At 43.9% G+C, this 19,341-nt stretch overlaps 1 long non-coding RNA gene across 2 annotated transcripts in view; it reads right to left on the bottom strand.

The window, feature by feature from the left end:
* LOC144139386 (uncharacterized) overlaps window positions 1–18,573 on the bottom strand; it is a 59,641-nt gene extending 41,068 nt beyond the window's left edge. The window contains exons 1-2 of one of the 2 annotated variants that reach the window (XR_013316174.1): window positions 18,475–18,573; window positions 11,359–11,420 (exon numbers count right to left, since the gene is read on the bottom strand). This is a non-coding gene — a long non-coding RNA (uncharacterized LOC144139386). The remainder of the gene's footprint in view (window positions 1–11,358; window positions 11,421–18,474) is intronic. The other variant, XR_013316173.1, reaches the window with a different exon arrangement.
* Between the last annotated feature and the right edge of the window lie 768 nt (window positions 18,574–19,341).

Raw genomic sequence — 19,341 nt, 5'->3', positions numbered from 1 at the left:
AGAGGTGCCGCTTCATCGCCTGTGGTTGGCATTATCAGTGCCGGTTCTTTTATCATTTGGGGCTTCAGAAACTGGATATGGCCACCGGGATGTTTGCTCTGCTCTTATGCGCTTCATAGAAAATTCCAAAAGATTCGCAACCTAATTCGTATCTTATTCTGGAACCTCACCAGAGCCCTCCAAACATTTCCATTGCCGTTTTTTTAATAAATATTATTTTCCTCCTCCCTCTCCTCCTCCTCTTCTCCTCCTCCTCCTCCTCCTTCTTCTTCTTCTTCTTCTTCTTCTTCTTCTTCTTCGTCTTCTTCTTCTTCGTCTTTCTTTCTTTCGTTCTTTCTCTTTTTATTTTGTTTCAATTTTGTATAATTTTCAATCTCGATTCCTCAAAAACAAGAAGAAAAAAGCTTCCAAAATTTTCTAACTTTCCTTGAATCATCCACCTAGGCAGCAATCTCATTCGAATTAGCAACTGATGTTTGGCCGATCCCCTGATTGGGTATGCGCCATTTTGTGAAGGAACAACAACAACAACAACAACACAGGCAAAAATTGGTTCACCTTCAGATGCACGCCGTATAGAAAATACCTCTGGTTAGTGGGAAAGCGTATAGGAAAAAAAACATTGAGTACATCAATGACCCCCTCATTAAACACCGATACGCAGGTCAGCAAACACAGCAAACGAGCAATCTGTCACTCCATAGCAAACTTTGAGAAACGTACGAGTACGCACCGAAGTTTCAGGTCACGCACGTCTTCGCAAGAGTGGAAGACCGGATATTGCCCGAGATCAATGAAGCCACACAATAACAAAAGCAGAAGGGTCTGCTAGCCCTCTGTCAATCCTCCTTGTAATAAGGAACAAAACTTTTTTACATAAAGGAACCACGATTAGAATAAAAATATACTGCAATTAGTCATTACTACGTTTCCTGCTAGTGTTCTTACGCCTTCTTTTCGTCTGAGTAGATATTTTTTTTTAGTTTCATGTTATTTTATTTTGTTTTCAGGTTTTTACCGTTTCTTTACGCGCAAGCGCCGGGCATCGCTATTGTATACACATTTAGGCTTCCTCCTTTTTGTCGTCTTTTTAATAAACTACTGCAAGTTTTCGCCTCGTCCCGGTCCTGTCAGCGTCCCATATGTCTTTTTATACGTAGAGCGCTTCAATATAAAACATCAACCACTCGGTCGAATCTAGGCCTTTTGAATATATTTTCATCCACTGATCATTACGTACTGCGCTGAGTGTATTTTTATTTCCCCTTTACCCTATTGATGCGTTTTCTAAGATGGCTGTGTAATTTCATTTCTTCAAGCGTTTGGCCAGTGCTGTTATTGCTTCCCAACAATGTCCGGTGTGTGTTCCCTGTTGGTCGCTGTTCCGTTTTCGAGTTAATTTTGGTGCAGTTGTTTGCTTACTTGGGCTCTTTATTGTAGGCTTCAAAAGTTGGCTGGTGACAGGGTTGACTGCCTAGCCTCTCTTTGGGCGAATATTAGAGGTTCTGTGTGTACCACTTAAGACGCTTCGGCCTTGCATGGAAGATCTTTTGTAGGGTTTTATGTTGACCACCAAATTATTTTTGTGCTTGTGTCCAATAATTTTTACACAGTCTGATAAAGATAGGGAAGTCCTGGTTGGTGGCTTTCTGCACAAAACGTTCCAGTCTCCTATATTCACGGAACTCATTTTCTGCTGTGTATTCCGTTCGGGGTAGCAGTCAAAGAATTGTACTGCCCTAATTACTGCGTAGTTAGAAGCTCAGAGCCATATTCAGGGAATTGAAATCACCTATCAATGGGTGTTCCTGTCCTGCATGTGAGTCGTTTTTTATTTTTGTATCGTAGATTTTGATGGGCTGTCAATATTGGCAAATTGAATAGGGCGTTCCTGTGCAGAGATATTTTTTTAGTCTGGTATTGGTTTCATGTTGATTGTTAGCAGATGTACTGTTGCTTACCAGATTAAGGATGTTCTGTTATGTTTATAGGTCATGGTTCCCTCCATTTTTGTGTATTTCATGCGTCTTTTAGTAGGATGATAATTAGAGCGCAGAGTTCGGTTGTGATCCGGTGGTACATGGCGGCGGTTCCTCCTAAAAAAATTCCATTTTACCTGTAGGGTGAAAATCTACTTATTGCTTTTTGATATCAAGTAGCCGGGGATGCGATGAGCTTAAGGTTTCATGCTATTTGTTCTCCTCTGAAAAACAGGGGGTATATTGCATTCTGAATACGTGGCTGTAAAGTGTGTTGCTGGTTTCTTAACCTACTAGGTCCCGGGCTATCCAAATGGGTAACACAACCGTAACCCCAATAGCTTTCCTCTATTCGAAATTACCACGTCAAAAGCTGCCGCCCCGCAAAAAGCAGGCCTTGCTTTCACTAAGCCCCTCTAGGGGGCGTGATGTGTCCAGGCATTTCTGAAGAGCCGTACGGCAAAAATGCCTTTCACCGGCTCTAGTGGTCGAATGCGTCCACAGGGTAAGAAGAACCAGAGTACGCAAAAGGGTACCATCAAATTTCACTACTTTCGTTTGCCTTTTTGCTATTGCCAATTGTTTGCATTTTTATGGATAATAAGCAAAATAAAAGTGTGTTGTAGCATTTTTGTAGCATTTTTGAAGCATTGTAGAATTTTGGAAATATTCGTCCTTGCATTCAACACGCACTGAAACCCAGAGTACCCAAATGGGTATCATCTGATTCTAATACTTTCGTTTCCTTTTTTGGTATTTCTATTTTTTGCGTTTTTTTTCAATGTATAATGAACCGATTAAGGTGTGTTACAAAATATTTTTGTATTTGCGCCTTCTTGGGACTGAAGAGGTTAACACGGCTGTTCTTTGTGCTTGAGCTTGGTAGATTTTTGACCGAGTCAGGCAAGTGGCATGTAATAGGCTGGCCGACTCGTACTTTGATAGGTTGTTTTAAAATAGGAGCGCCGCGTGTTTCTTGTTTTCGGCGATTTCAATTTTGAGAGCTGAAACATTTTTTTTTATCCTTCTCCTTGAATGAACGATAGCCAGCTATGGTTATCGGATCTGCTTCTTTGGGTAAGCAGAGCTTCTTCAGTGCCCCACACACAGTTTTCGCACTTCGCCTCCATATGAGCGTATTCTGATGGCGGGTGCAAGCAATTACCATCCTCGAGATTTATAAAAATATGTTTTGTGTTTAGCTTTGTTTGATTATCGGATTGTGTCTGGATTTTAGTGTGTGTGCAAACGTTGTGTATCTGGCTTTGGTTTTTTTTTCATTTTCGTCATCTTTACTCGCTGATTCGCATTTTGCAAAATGTGGGTGGGAAATGTTCGTGAAGATGCACCTGGATGTTCATGCTAAAGGGCTTTATGGAGCATTGGGTGCGCGGTTTGTGCTGTGTACATTGTGTAGGCCACCATTGCAGTCAACTTCTACAGGCACGCATGTAACCGCCAACCTGGGAGGCACAGTTTTGGTAGAGCCGATTATGCCGGCAGTGATGGTACTGTATCCGGACGCTTCAAAGTGCTCAAGTTAAAATATGGAACCCTGTGCGCGACCATGTGGTGGATAATTCCTTTGAATGGTTTCCGGTTGAAGGCTTCAAAAACAATATTTTATTGAATTTTGTGAGCATGTCCGCAGACCAGCTATTGCTGTTTTAAGCTTGCGGAATACTATTTAGCTAATACGACGGCCATATTTTTGGTAGGCCAGATGCCCTAGATTACCCCTGCAGCTTTGTTCGTGGTGTATTGGGCTGGAAGGCCTATATTGTGACGAAGTTCTAAGGGTAAGAGTGATTGAATACTGGAACTGTCTCGAGAGCGCAGTATGACATTCCAGAATGATGGATCACTTACTTTTCCTTTGTAACTTTGCGGAACAACCCGTCTTGTTAAGCAGTTATTCCTTAGCACCTTGCCAAGTTTTGAGAATTTGCAAGTGGTGTTGATGACGAGGGTGGATGCGCACTCAAATTGTCGCTCACACTAGTGTGTCTAGTCGTACCAACTTTGTCTACGCACAGATCGCCATAACTCACCCAGGCTCACTGGATATTTTTATGAATTGCTTACTAGATCCAGGTAACGTTCAAAAACAAGTCGGGGCAATAATTTGTCCCCACAAAAGAAGGCAACTTCCCGAAAAACTACATGCAGAGCTTGTTCGCTACATACAGAGTTTGCAGAGAACCCGAGAGTCTCGAATTGACCAGCTGCCACCCCCGCCTGTCGCGTGGAGAGAATAGGGGCCCCGTAAGGGATACAGCGACTGGCTCTTGTTGTCGCGGGTACAAAAAGGTAGAATAAGACAGCAGAGCGTACAACTTTGCTGTAATAAAAGGATTTGAGCTACTGTTTTCAAACATCCCCGAGAAAACTGATGCTGAGGAAATCGACAGCTGTATAGCAGTGTGCTTGAAAAAAAAAAGATACTGACTGCAAAGGCATGATTCAAGTGGTTAGTCCTAAATACCACGCTAAACTAGAAACAGCAAATTGAAGCACACAAAACATTATCAATAACGTAAAATAATATGCAAAACAGCAAAAGAACGGTACGCAGTGCCGGCAAAGATAAACAATGTGAAAATTTTAAAGTCTGTATTCAGTTCCTCGTGCGCCAGTACAAGCTATGACAGAGCTCTAAGACAATCGTCATCAACGTACTGGGTTTATATGTCCTCACTCGGCGGCAACGGTGTGGAAAGGGAAGGCTCTTGAGCAAGTGACGGTGTTTCAACCCATCAAGAGAGGACGTAAAACAACTAAGGGAAATGAGAATGCTGACGGGAATGCTCGGCGGGTAGTAGTTGTTTTAACAGCGAAGCTGTTTAGCAAACCGTAAGTTGTTGTTTCCGCAGTTGCAATAACAAGGAATGGCCGAGCGCGCGCACGTGAGCGTGGACCTCGAGGAGACCGCCCTGCGTTAACAAACCCGAGAAAATGTCTAGCGTTCATGTGTGCGGGCCTTGCGCGACCACCCAGCGTCTTTGCACAGGTGAAGCCAAGCATACCCACTCAAGATGATTGGCCAAGATTGCCAAAAAAAAAAAAAAAACTCTAGCGCTCACCGTAATCGCTGCAACACTACTTGCTCGGAACGAGAAAGACACGTCAAAGCACACGTGCAGTAATTATGACCTCCAAAAAATGAAAGACACTCATGCTAATAGCAAGAATGATGGAGTAAAGGTCGTTCGGGCAGCGAAAAGAAGCAATGGGCTGCAATCCTGACGTTAAAACTTCGCGATGGTTGCGCGTGTGGCATACAGCTTCGCTAACTTCAATGTTTATGCGTTAGTGTGAGCTTCCTTCGTTTTCTTAACGCATAAAGAACTAGAAGTTAAAAAAAGCATTTAATAGACAACTCTGCAATTTTTTTAGCAAGTCGCGCAGGAAGACGAGATAGGTGAAAACATAGTTGAACGGAAAGCACGTTGAACTTTGCACGAATTTGCCACAGCCTCACCGCTTACATAAGGGCAGCGAAAATAACCATAAACCATGGAATCAAGTATTATAGGATCAGTGAAGTGGTCCTCAAAAGAAACAAAGAAAGAACAAATGAAAAGTAAATATGTCAATAAACACGGCGATATTAGCAAATATTTTCTTCGGAAAATAAAGGGACAAAAAAGGTAGCCTAGAATGTTTTATTTCCGATAGGGCAACTCAGAAACGCCACATTTGAGTTAAAGCTCAACGCTCTCACGAGAACCTGAAGAAAGCTGATTCGGAAGTTCGTATTTTGTCGTGTTGCAGCGAAAGACGAAACCGTATCTACGCCATAAAATGCAAAATAAGGGCTGTCACAGAAAGGACTGAGCAGAGAGCACGAACGGGAGCCGCCACTTTAATTGGCCGAGGATGGAACCCTATGTACAATGATAATGATTCGAGAGGTATGTTGAAGGGACCACTTCTTCTTCCTTGCCATCATTTTAAACATCTTCCCGACCACGAACAGAAGAAGGTACTAAACAAATAAGTCAAATGCAGCGTTACCGTTCCAAAGTAGATTGGTAATTGAAAAAACGAGCCGGTGCAGTCTTGAAAGCAGTCCGGTGCAGCCCCAGTGCACTTGCTTCACCATCGCTGCTGGTACCGTCTGCCCAAACGGCGGAGTATGGAGTTGCACCTCGTGAAATGGGGCACATGGGTGGCTGTGTCAGCTCCGTAGGAAACAGTGGTATCCCCCCGAGAAGGATTCTGCTGACAGTTTTGAGACATTATCAGGCGGCGTGGAATCTTGCCTGTACATCTTTGCTTGCGAGGTTTCCCCGTTGTATGTCTCTGTATCTTCTTTACGGCCATTTGAAGAGCGTTTCCTCTTTTCCCACATAAAAGTATGGAGACACTTCTTTTCATGCTTTTCTCAGGGAGTTTAGTACATCTCCGTTTCTTTCGTTCTTTATGTGTTTGATGCCTTCTGCATTTATTTCCGTGCGCTATTTTCGCACACAGCGTACGCTCTTCTAAGTTGTTACTCGTTGGAACCTGTTTGTTCACATTCACAGGAGAGACCGTGCGAATTGGCCTTTTTTGGGTGTCACAGTCGTTTTCTGCCACAGATTCCGGATGGCTGCATTGAAAAGTTTCTGTTGGTGCTGAAGGCAAGGACGTGCTCTTCGCAAAATAGCAGATGTCGGAGTCTTGAATACGCTTCAGTTCTTGCTCGTTTCTGAAGTCGGTGATGCTTTGGTTGTTATATGTTTTATCTGTAATCACCATCAGTGACGTAGCGGACATATTGGGAGAAGTGCTCTCCTCATTTGAACCGTAACCGGTGAACATGTTACGTCTAGATGGCTCACGTTTGGTTTGATTCGTTGCTGAACTGAGCTTTTCAAAGACTGCCGTAAATAGGGTATAACCTCTTGTATTTTCCACTTCATTGTTGTGATGGTATTGGCCCATGTTCCAGCACTTTAGATTTCTTCGGCAATCTCGTCTATGGCAATGAGGTCTTCGACTTCGCCGTTCAGTTTTTTTAAAGCTTGTTCTTTCCCTAGCAGTGCTCTATTCCAGCTAGATAGCATTACTAGCGAAATTGAACCAGATAAAAGATGTTTCTCAACTTGACTAATAATTGTGGTGGCTTCATTACGTAGCTGGAGTCGTTGGCTGATAAGCTCCTCCATTGCTCTCCTTGGCGTTAGTCAGTGCAAAAAATTATTGGGAGGTAGGAGTTCCTTGGCATGGCCACGAAGAAGAACACCATCATTACAACGTATGAATGTGGTGTCTCCGTAGTGAATGCATGTTCCTGAAGCTCGTTCCACTCCGGTCGTTTCCTTGTGCTTCAAGCTCGTGTTACGTCCGGTCTGACGGTCCTCGCCCCATGGCTCACGTTGTCGTTGGTTGGTAGCCCGCTCGGACATTCCACCGTTGAGTTCCCATGGTGCGGCTCCAGACGAGGACACAAATGTACCGCCGGAAACTTCTTCTCGATGGTCGATGGGGCCGGCGCTCGTTAGGGTGTCTCAAGTCTGTGAAAGCCGCTTTTCCCGACGTTTCGGCACTATATGTTGCGGGAAGGACACAGCCGCGACCACGAACGGGAGCGGCCGCTTTAATGGGACAAGACAGAACACTATGTACAATGATAATGATTCAAAAGGTATGTTGAAGGGACCACTTCTTCCTCCTTGCCGTGATTTCCAACAAGGGCGCTATTAAGAAAGCCCGAGTTTGGGCGAAACTCCGGCAAGACGGAGCATTGGTGATAATAATAAGCTCATGGTAATATTTCGGGACAGGGTTAAAATGCCTTAAACATGCGCTGCATGCAATTTTCTGATTATTCAGGTGAAGTACTCGCTCGAGGTTGGCGCTTTCCAAGGATGTGCGACTAGGGCGTTGCGAATTTTTTAGTGTGTTCTCAGGCTCCACTGCTTTCCCAGTGGCTACCGGGGGGCAAGAAAATTCAAATAATTTGTTTTATTGTACTTTTACTTTATTAATCAGTATGTCAACAAAGTTCATTTCATTATTTTTTTCAGGTGTTCATATAAACCTTTTGTTTCAAATTTTTCATCGCAGTTTCTGCCATCGGATGCAGGCAGTGCAATCACGTTACAATGGCCGACTGGCAAAAAAGAAAGCGGGTGATGGATGCGCCATATTCCAAACCGTTATTGCTCCTATTATGTTATCGTAACCCTCCGATTTTCGACACAAAAATTTTTTGGGGCATTCCAGCCTCCTTACGTGCTTTAAAGGCCTGGCGATACGTATCAAAAACCTTTTTTCTGATACATTGTACTTGCGCCTTTTTTCCTATTCTGCTATTACATGGTTGCGTCGGATTCGTGTCTTCCATTAGTTCGTTTTAGTGTGTGCATAACGTCAGCAAGAAGACTTAAACACGCCACAGCCTCCTTTATTCGGGGTTCCGCGAAGGTGGTGTTTACCTGTCCTACTCCAGTGACATCACGTGAAGGTGTCACTCTGCACGCACTCTTCTGCAACTTTTACCTTACAAATTTAAAATTGTATAAATTTTGTGAACCGGGCACATTAGCTCCACGCAGCTAACAAATGGGGGCCAATCCCACAAGTTGTCATGTTCTACGAACAAAAGCCGATTTTTCAGATCGATTTGTTTTATCTCCTTTTCTGTTCACCGTTCTTGTTCGACGAATCTCTGTACAGACGTTTTTTTCATAGAGTTGAATCCCCTCACAGCCCTATATCGCCTTCGCGCCATTCCCATTGCCGCTTACCCTTCCTCTGGCGTCATGGCGTTACTTCATTTATCAGCTCTCCCCTTTACTCGCTTTTTATGCTCTGCTTCCTGCCACACGAGGGTGAAGGTTAACAAAACCAGTTTAAACGCATAAAGATCGTTCAGACAATGCCACGCGCGCTATTTGTAGCGAAGATAACGAACAGATGAAACAGGGCCTAAAGCCATCGTGGTATGTGCCCTACCAGAATCAGCCATGTGTGAGGATTAAGGTGGGAATATCTCCAATCCTTACCCGGGGATATGCGCCAAAGATGGGTCAGGGGAAGAACATGAAGCCAAAAAAACGCATGCGCCAGAAACTAGCTGGGTCATCTCTACACTCTGACCTGTATTCCCACAGGCTTCACCCCTGCGAACAAACTACCTGAACCGGCTATCGTTGCTTCGACTGTTTCCTCGACAATATATGTAATACGTATAAGCTATCCCGCCACGTAGCGTTTTCAAAAGAAATGCGCATCGCGCAACCCATTCGAAGAAAAATGCCTGCAGCCCTTATGATAAACAAAACGCACTGTCATGCAATGCTCGTTGGAAACTGTTTTGGGAGCAGACGATAACTGAAGCGCATGGTCGGTCTGCAAACGGCTAGACGAGCGGTAGGAAACTGAGGAAGCCATGTCCGCCAAGCCACCTAAAAGAAATGCGAGGTCAGGAAAACACCACTTTAGAGATCATATCGCGCACACACCGGCTTACGGCCGACTGGTGGTGTTCGATGGTGCGGTCGCCACGGACGCTTCTGTAAAAGCTACCCTCACGTAAAACCGCAGAGCACACAACACTTGCTCCTCGACGGTCATGTCGCGAAGGCCGCCTCTAATTCCTCGCAAAGGGGGTCTGTCGCCAGGCGACTGCGCACCAATTCCCGACACTTTTCGGGAGATAAAAATTAGCAGTGGCTCAGCTCGGCTATTCCAAGATATACGTAGATTGAGCTGAGGTTCAGCGGTTTATTGTTAGCTTTCCTGGTTGTTTAGGGTCAGCTGGATTATCTTGCTTACTGCTGCTTCAATAACAAACACACGGTACAAGGTATATGTGACACATGTATATTTATATTCCTTCTGCGGCATTTACAAACCCAGTCTTGCTATATAATTTATAGTGGACGCTGTGGCTCTTACAGACATTCAACACTTTGAAAAGCCTGTAGTGATGATACGTGTTCGAAGTGTAGGAGGACGTTTTCGCGTGCGATGGTGCGTTAGCTGCAATCAAACAATGTTTCTTGTGTCCATGATAAGGCACACAAGAATACGACGCTGAATGTTGTTGTTATAGAGCCATTGTATCATCCGCTACCTCTGCGAGCAATATATTCGACGGCACGTATACAATAAATGCTCAATGCTTCATCTTGGGAAAACGCGCGAAAAATGACTACACGTAAAAAAGAACACAGGACGGCCCATTTTTCGCGCTTTTTCCCAATATGTATCACCAACTCGCGCTACTTTCAATTGCCTCAATGATAGTTTTGATTACACTTCTACGTCAGTAATAGTCACGTATCATCCCTATGGCTCAAAGTTTTTGAAGCAAGACAAGCTATGGAGCATGCTAACTGTACGGAGAAATGGCGTGCGCTACAAAAGGTTGCGCCCGCCCACATTCTCTTGAGCGTTGTATCTTCCTCGCCACGATCGCACCTGCTGCTCTCATGGAAACACCTTGACCACTTCGGCGGGTGAGAATTTGACGAAGGCCGATCTGACGCCACGCTCCTTCCAACGTTCCCGTGCCCTTGTGAGCATTTTTTCCAATGCAGTGCGCTCGCGCCAAAGCGTTGCTGGTTGTCTCGTTTAACACAAGAATTTAAATAGGTTGTGATTGTCGCCCGTTCAGTCGTCGTTCACAGCTCCGGCGTCATCTGGCGCTACGACTTTGCCTTCAGCTGCGGACGTCCAACCGTTCAAATTCGGCTGACTCTGATGCGCGCTCATATTCGCGGTGCATGCCACCTATCCGCACACATGCTACTGCAAAAGTTGTTTTTCTGCTTGAGGCAGTGATTATTGCAACGTTGAGGATATTTGTAACGGCCGCGCTCACCGTCTTACACTGTGGCTTGTTATATTGCTCTTTTCGCGTCTGTGCGCGCTCGCGAGTTGTTGAATATTTGTTGTTCGTCCAGAAATACGTCCGGACTACATTTCTCTCTCGTTGGCACGTAAACCTTCTCTGTCCCGGGGCGTTTCCTTGCGTGTTTTTTATTGCGGCGTTAATTTTATTGTGACATTCCATATTTATTATTAACATCAATTTATTTGGCCGCAGTTTATTATTTATTGAAGGTATTGGCTACCACTACTTTTGATTTTCTTACTAATACTGCAAAGCTGTTACGCACATTTTAAAACAAGTACAGTGCCTTTGACTTACACATTGTCACAACACAAACAACGTTGGTTGGTATGGTGCAGGGCAAAAATTACAATAAAAGTCAAAAAGGGACTTTTTTTGTCACCATCGGGCTACGGGTTGGTTTTGTAAAAAAATAGTGTATATTTTTATTTAGAACAAACCTCCCTAAGGAACGCTTACGTGACCTTGGAAATTTTATTCATCGCCGTATTAGGGCCTATGGCTGTGTACTAAAATTTATATACTTACTTTAGGCCGTTCGAAGTTCTTTAGTATATAAGGGTCACAACTTGATGCATCGCGAATCAGCGCTGCCAAAATAAACACGAAAATAAACTTGTTTATTCAGTCTTAAATGCCAATAAAAAACTGTTTTTTTTTCTACTTTAAACAAGTAAAATCATATTGCAAAGCACTCTAAAACTTAATCAAGGCTTCAACGCCAAGAATAGGCTGATTCTGAATTTATTTCATATCAAAGCCGCGCAAACACTTCCTGCATTATATTCACCTAGAATTGTACACCACAAGAACACGAACTGAACCATAGATTGTCAGGAAACGTTCAAAGGCTCACCAGTTTCTTTATTTTATGGTTACAGCTGCAAACGTACTCAGCTGAACAGAGCTTACCATAGTTTAGGTGGCCTAGATACTTGCAGATAACTTAATGCAAAAGAAACGCGTTCAGTCGACCTTCTGTAAAATTTATGATTAGAGATGCGGGTCCCACTTCTTATTTGGGGTTTTATTGGTGATTCAGCGCCTAAAGTGGCCATAAAAATATGTGACATTCTAAATTTAAACAAACTAGTGTTAGTATCCCAATGACCGCATTTCTGCATGCAAAAACATAAAGAAAACAGGAAGAAATGTTTACAAAGAATCTCCAAAGTAGTCTCTGCAGTGACTTATAAAAGAAAACTGTGAGGTATTAAGGGGCGGCATTAAACATCGTTTAAAAGTGATACAATGTAGGGAAACAAGCCCGCCTAAAATCAACTATTGTGTTTCTTCACGCTGACTTAGGACGGCAACCCCAACTTCTACAAACTAGCTTTTATGACATGATTGAGATATCATGCAGAAAATGACTCTGGAGGTCCTGCGGCTTCATCTGTTTTACTTAATTTCCCCACTATTTGTTTGAAGTTTTCCATAAAATTGTTGGCATTTTTATCAAGAAGAAATGTCCTTCCTCTGGGAATGCACATTGAGTTTTTGTTTAGTACCTCTTTGCCCGGCAACGCATATCGCAATGCACTATTGTTATTGTCATCATTGTCATGAGTAACCCCCCGAATGAGTATGTGCCGAAACCCCGAAGGTGTATGCGCTGAAACCTCCCAAGGAGTATGTGCCAGTGTTGAAGGTAAGAATTGTGGAAACAGGAAAATGGACATCGATACCAGAAGAGGAAGAGGAAAAAGAGGCAAGCGTTTAGTGAAGGAAGAAGACCAGGCGACGCTCCTGGAACCAACCCCAGCGTGATCGGGGCCTGACGACGCCTCAGGCCTACTGACTGGAGCTCCAGGCTGCGATCCTGGAGGGACACCCTGCGGCAGCGCACCGTCGGCGGCTCCAGGTTACCAACTAAGCTACCGGGCTGGGACGTTCGGGCTACGCTGCGACGCCAGTTCCACATTGCAACTAGGGCTACGCTCCCTTGGCTGTTGGCAGTGTCGGCTGGGCCCACGTCCTGCAAGCCTCTACGCGACGCGACGAGACGCATCGACTGTAACGTGAGGCTACGTCACACTCGAAGATTTAAACGCGAACTCAAACCGCCAGAACGCTTCCATGACTCTTTACCGTTTTGTCTTGTGCTCTAATACCGTCGCCATGATTAAACCATTTTTTCTCTGTGTCCAATCCGCATGATGAATTGACGTGACTATCATCGACGTTATTCTGAATATATCCCTACAAGGTTGCTAAATGAGAAACTGTTTTATATTTAAAAAATGTGAGACATAAAATATTCTAACAAAATGATTTTACCCACAGTGATTATTTTCGAGTACTGTTGCCATACATTTTAACGAAAACTACACGCCCGTACCACCATATCTGCAGCATGTACACCACTGAAGGCGGAACGTTTTTGCTACTCTCAAAGAAGTATTTGAAGCCTTGAGAACAGAATGTTGCCAACCAGAATCTCGGACAAGAAAACTCCAAATTTCTCACTGACATCAATCAGCCTCTGCAGGTGGCGTACGCATTCGGTACAGCTGGGATCTGTTAAGTATTTTTATAAGGGTACATGGGCACTTTATGTTTCAAATTTCACATTATGACGCAAGTGCAGAACAGGGAACATCTTCACAGCTACATCCGAAAGGGCTCACGTAGACGATCACATTGTTCTAAGCAGTTCTGCGATAGTGGAGAACCCGTAGCTAGGGCGTGCAGAGTATATACATTAGAGGCGAATTCGCCTGCAACCAAACTTGCGGATTTTTCGAAGCGTTTCTCAAACCTTGATTTTCGGGAAAATTTTTCTGGTCGGTATGACTACTACGCGCTAATTACTGGTTAATAAGGAGCATTTATTTTTACCTCTGTGAGGAGATCGCCAAAACACACTGGGTGGCTTCGGACCCTTTATCGTCGAATTTTGTGTAAATATTTAAAAGCAAAAATCGCATGGCGAGCGTATCACAAAACGAAGCGCACAAAAGTTCGACATGCTTGAAAACTATTTTTCTCACTTTGTAGGTACGGTAGAAAGTTATCAAAAAGATGTTTAAAAGTAATATTTTTCAATTTTTACAGCTGGCAAGAGCATACGGAATAGCGTTCACAAGCAAAAAATGTTCAGAATTCTTGTTATGCAGCTGTTATTTATGTCGTTATGGATACTACGTCTCTGTTAACACCACATCGCTGCTAAACACCAGTTTGTGAGTTCTTATAAAAGTTCAATACACTATTTCAGTAACATTACAGAGAAAAATCGTGCGTGCAGAAGTACTGCCTTGTCTTGGTTAAAAATTGCACTTTGAAAAACATTAACGCCTCTTCACTCCCTCATATTATTGGTTACGACGGCTTCGTGGTATTTCTAACTCACTGATTATTGCAGTCACAATCGAAGACACATTCTTTAAACTTCACTTCTACGACCACCCGTCACCTTATTTATTTGTATCTGGTCAGCGTAACATCGCTGATGTTAGTCATACTCCACAAACACACTTAATCTTCGGCTGTGCACACTCGAAATTTATGAGTCGGGTTATCGTTCAAGCCACCATATAAGCGACTCCCTTACCTTGAGTTCCAGAAATGGGAAAAAGTGAGGAACACAATACCATTTTATTCAGGCTATAAGCGCTTGATTTGCTTAAAGGTACTTATTGCAACTATTCTCAGACAAGTGATTTTGTTTGGCTGTCCCAAACATAACAAGTCGTCTTCAGCGCAGTCCGGAGAATTGCTGATAGAGCACGTCTTAACATTCCAAAAACAATGGGGTCAGGAAGTGAGCGCGAAGCATGCGACGCCCACGTACAGACTTCCGCGAGATGTGGTCTGCGCAGGCATCGAGCAGGGCTATTCGTTTTTTCACTGGACACATATTTGTTATTACGTCGCACGATGCTCGAGAACAAAAGTCGCAGCCTTGTTTGTCACTTCCAGGGGTACATCATGGCTTTGAATGCTTAGCCCAGACTGACAACTGCGATTGTAAATTTTCGCTTATTCCAACCACTCTCCGCCGCAACCATTTCCCAAACAATGACCGTTACATTCTAAATGGAGAGAGAAAGGGAGAGAAACTTTATTGTAGAGAAATGAAGTTTTGTGGGGAAGTATTTACAAAATGACGAGGTATGCGTTGTCTGCGGAAAAAAAACAGAAACTATGTGGCACATAGTGTTAGAATGTGAGGGTATCCATCCAAATCTACATGAAGGGAATATTGGGCTTTCAGAAGCCTTGGAATTTAAAGGCATCAGAGAGGAAGTTAACCTCAAAGCTGGCGAGGGAACGAAAAGAAGATTTGGATGCTGGTGGACGAAAAGCAGAGAGGGGAATATTGCCTAGGAGAGTTACCACTTGTAACATGAAAAAGAAACTATTTTCGGCCTAACAAGCTTTAGTACCTGCCCTAAGCAGCGCCAGTATTAAACCGAGAGTGTAAAACATGGTTATATTAGTCCTTTTTGGTAAGATGACATGTCATCACCCCGCTTCAAAGGGGAAACCAATATGAATCATCATCATGTGTTCGGTGTAGGAGCTGTTACCCTCGGCAGTAGCTTTTTTGGCGCTTAACGGATTGCCGTCTCTCCTTGGATGTCTGTAATGCCGGTGAGGGTGGCGTTACATTCATTTCATCATCTGATGCCCTTGGATCTGCCATTGTGTCACGTTCCTTCGCACGGGTGCTTTGAGAGACGCTTGCTGGCCGAGGCCCATGTGCCGGCCATGGCGGGGCCAATAACGCAGGGGCAGCCGCTGCTCCCATGTCAGTGTTCGCAGCACCCCCAGAGCCAGAGAGCGGCAATGGAACAGGCACAGGAGAGGTGAAACCACCTACAGGTGTGTTTGTTCCCACTGTGACGGCACGTCCGCCGGCCGGGTGGTGGCGTGGGCTTTTGGGGGCAGCACGGTGGAGGGTGGTGGTGGGGCCAAGTCAGTAGAGCTGTACTGGCTTCCCACCGAAACGTGACGACGCCCCACCCCCGGCGAGCAGCATCGGCATAGCTTCCTCAAAGAAGCATTGCGTGCCTTTTCCGAGCCCCGAAATAATTATTTCCTTCCCGTTTTTTTACATCTGACAGGACAGAGAGTAAGCTGCGTGAGGCCCATCACAGTTAAAACATTTTAACAGTGTGGTGCGGCAATCGTCTGTCTTGTGATGATGCTCCGAGCATTTTGCTTATCTTTCTTGGCCTCGACAGGCGTTATTCCTATGCCCTTACCATTGACACTTCAACTAGCGTCGTGGGTTCGGGTTGTATGGTCTTGTCGGGCAGGAGAGAAAACCTGCTTTTACAGACTGTTGTAGGGTGCAACGGTCAAACGCCAGGATTATATTTTTGGTTCTTATCTCTTTTCGTCGCGCCTCAGTGGGATACGTCTGACTGCCTTGACACTTTGCTCACGCAAGCCTTCGAGAACATAAGCATCCTTTTCATTGAGAAGTTCAACTTCCGAGGTAACTCTTTGGCAGCTATTGGGAGTACGGTGGGGTGTCAGAGTTATCGGTAGATCTCCAATGCTTGTTTGCTTTAGTAAGTTACAAGACTGTTCTTAACTTTTGACTGTAATCAGCATGTCGCCAGATGTTAGCTTTTTTGCCTCGTAGTTTTTTTCCAGCGACACTTTTGATAAATATTGGGATCAGGAGCACGGACTTGGTGGTTATTGGTGTTCTTTGTCCAGTGATTGCACGACCCAAAATCGTAAGGAGATCTCCGGGTTGGCGAACACATGGTTTGAAACTGGCTTGAAGATGGCTTCGGTGCGGGTTCACTGCGGTGCCCGATCCGGTTTAGAAAAGGGTTTAGAAAATACCATTCGAAATAGTATAGAGCAGGGAATAGCGGTGCTTTCTTTTCTAGCCTTACCCTGATAACTAGGGTGGTCTCGGAGCTCCCCGCCCGCTAAACGGATAGGGAACCCATCGGCCGTAGTTTGACCAAGGATCCGACGGCCACCGTTAGAGGCTTCTATCCCTCCGTCTTTCGACTCATTGCCACGGTTGGTCACAGCGCGACTGGGAGGGCTCAGGGACCCACACCAAGATTGCTCAAGGTGCCCCGTGCGGGGCTTTTGAACATTGTATTGTGCATATTTACGCTTGTGTCCACGTTTTGTTTCGAAATGTTTATCATAAACGTATAAGCGAAAGATTTCCTTTCCGCTAGAGGAACGAAAATTGCAACTATATAAAACCAGGAGGTGTTTATATTTTAGTAAAAAATATCACCACAAACACTGCGTGTCCATATGCGTGTCAGTAGTGACGATGCAGAACAATTATAACGATTACCTTTATTTTCTCAGTTACTGTCAGTATATTTATTGCAAGCAGAAATGTTTCAGGTCACGGGCCGTCTTAACAGTTACATCACTGGCTCTGAAATTACTTGCATTTCATTAGTAACTTGCCTCCTAAACATCGTTTGGCAGCTGAATCAACACAAATTACACTGTTCTCAGACACGTAAAGTACGCGGGTCAGATACATTTAACAAAACAAATGAGAAAGAACTACTCACACATTACAGTCATGTTTTTTGCCTAACCTTGTAACACAACTTTCAATTTACATGTGCTAATGCGAGTAACAGCTCTTTCCACAATCAACATTGAAAGGGCATTTTGGCTCAAGTTAGCGAGCGCCTAGTCGTTAGTGTTTTGCACTGTCGAAAACGTCTTTCTAACACGGAGATATTTGGTATAGCGCGCCCTATTAGCTTGAAATGACGAAGTCGACCATGCCAGTCTTCGGCACGTGCAAAGCGCATTGAGAAATCTACAAAAAGAAGGTAAAGATTCGGTCACATTGCTTTCCGTGCGCCGGTCTACCCAACCCCACATTCCCTGATTGGTACGAAGTAACAAATCGTGGAAACTCTATGCTCGGGAATTAAAGCATGCACGTTTGTCCAAACAGCAATAGCAAGGACCCTCCTAATCTACTCGAACCTGTGCCTTAGGAAGATAATGAGGACCCTGCTATACAGCCTAACCTCGGAACACCAGTGCCTGTGCAAGTGCCACCTGGCCACCATTGAAAAAAGACCAAGAATTCTGATGTATTTCTCAGCTAGGGGACCCACTTCTGTATTAGGTGCAGAACTCCATAAAATACGCATTGAATAAACATTCTTCTGTTTTTTTCATCTAGCGGCAGTGTCATGACGTTTTTGGCAAAACAATACCAGGAACTAGCAAGAATATATCCCCGCTGTCGAGAGCAGTTGAACCACAAAGAGTGATTAATGAATCCGCCTTTGTCTATGCTCTTGCCCCTATGGAGGTTGCATGTGAGGAAACCTCACATCATCAACACGGACATATGCACAATTTATTCACCAACATCAGTCGCCAGTACAGGCATAGGCCGAAAATATAACCGGCAATGTTAATATTTCTCGGTGATCTGCTTGATAATAATATTTAGAAAACACACGACAGTAAAACATACAGGAGTTTTGTTCGGTCAAGCGTTAGTGCATTAGTTTTTATAACATATGGCACTGACGCTCTCCGACTTCCTAACTGCTCCTCACGGAGATTGTGTAACGGTTTGTATTTTTCGTGTTCCCCTGTCCTTCTGACAATCAAAAAACATTACACAAGTGAACATAAGTTTTGTAATAAAAATTGTAATGAACATCTCACCCAATTCGCATACAAACAAGATCAAAGTCTTCACCGGAGACATTTTGTACTTCAGTAAAACGTTGTCTTGTAGACGTTGTCTTTTAAGCGTTTTCTCTGAGCAAAATAGGCTGACACCAAACGTGTCTTCTATTTACACTAGCAAAAGTTCAATGTGTTCCGGAAAATAATTCTATGTTTTAAAGGTTGTAAACATCCAAACAGCGGTGATCGTTTTATGTGGTATTCCAATAAATGTGAGCCGTAAGTCAACGATCTGTAAAAAAATTACAGAGCTTAACACCAAAGTGTAATTTTTCAGAGTGACCGCTGTGCCACTTAGCTTAAGTATATATATCAAAGAAAATATTTTTGAAGGTGCATTTGGCCCATGCGGCTTTTTAAAGGGCAACATTATAATCAGGATGGGCGCGTACTACGCGTTCATACAATGCCATTTCTCTGTGGATATTAAACCTCCCAGACATAGCGAGACATCGCCATGTCTCGCTATTCCTATTTTTGCAAAGTAAGCAGGGAGACATGTTTTTGTTCTCATGGACCTTACTGGTCAAGAAACTTAAAACTTTTATATCTTGAAGAATAGATATTCGTATCCGGGTGCAGGAACCTGATTCGGGGGTACTGACGGATTTCTTGGTTTGCAAATACTCATTGCGCCAAAATATTTACAATATTGATACAGTTTTCTTATGTTTACAGACAACTGAGTTGCTGCGAGAAATGTTTCAGAAGTAGTTAGGACTGAATTTAAAACGCCAATAAATAAATAATGACGTATTTTTTCACTGTTTACGCACAAAAGTGGTTGGTGCATATTACGCCGTCGAACCTTTAGCACTTGTTACGCCCTTGTGCACAAACGGC

This window comes from Haemaphysalis longicornis, unplaced genomic scaffold (assembly GCF_048455015.1).
Source record: "Haemaphysalis longicornis isolate Haplotype H1 unplaced genomic scaffold, Haemaphysalis longicornis Haplotype H1 scaffold_5, whole genome shotgun sequence".
In the NCBI taxonomy this organism is placed as follows: domain Eukaryota; kingdom Metazoa; phylum Arthropoda; class Arachnida; order Ixodida; family Ixodidae; genus Haemaphysalis; species Haemaphysalis longicornis.
Note: the sequence above shows the minus strand (reverse complement) of the source record. Positions and strands in the feature narration are given on the sequence as shown.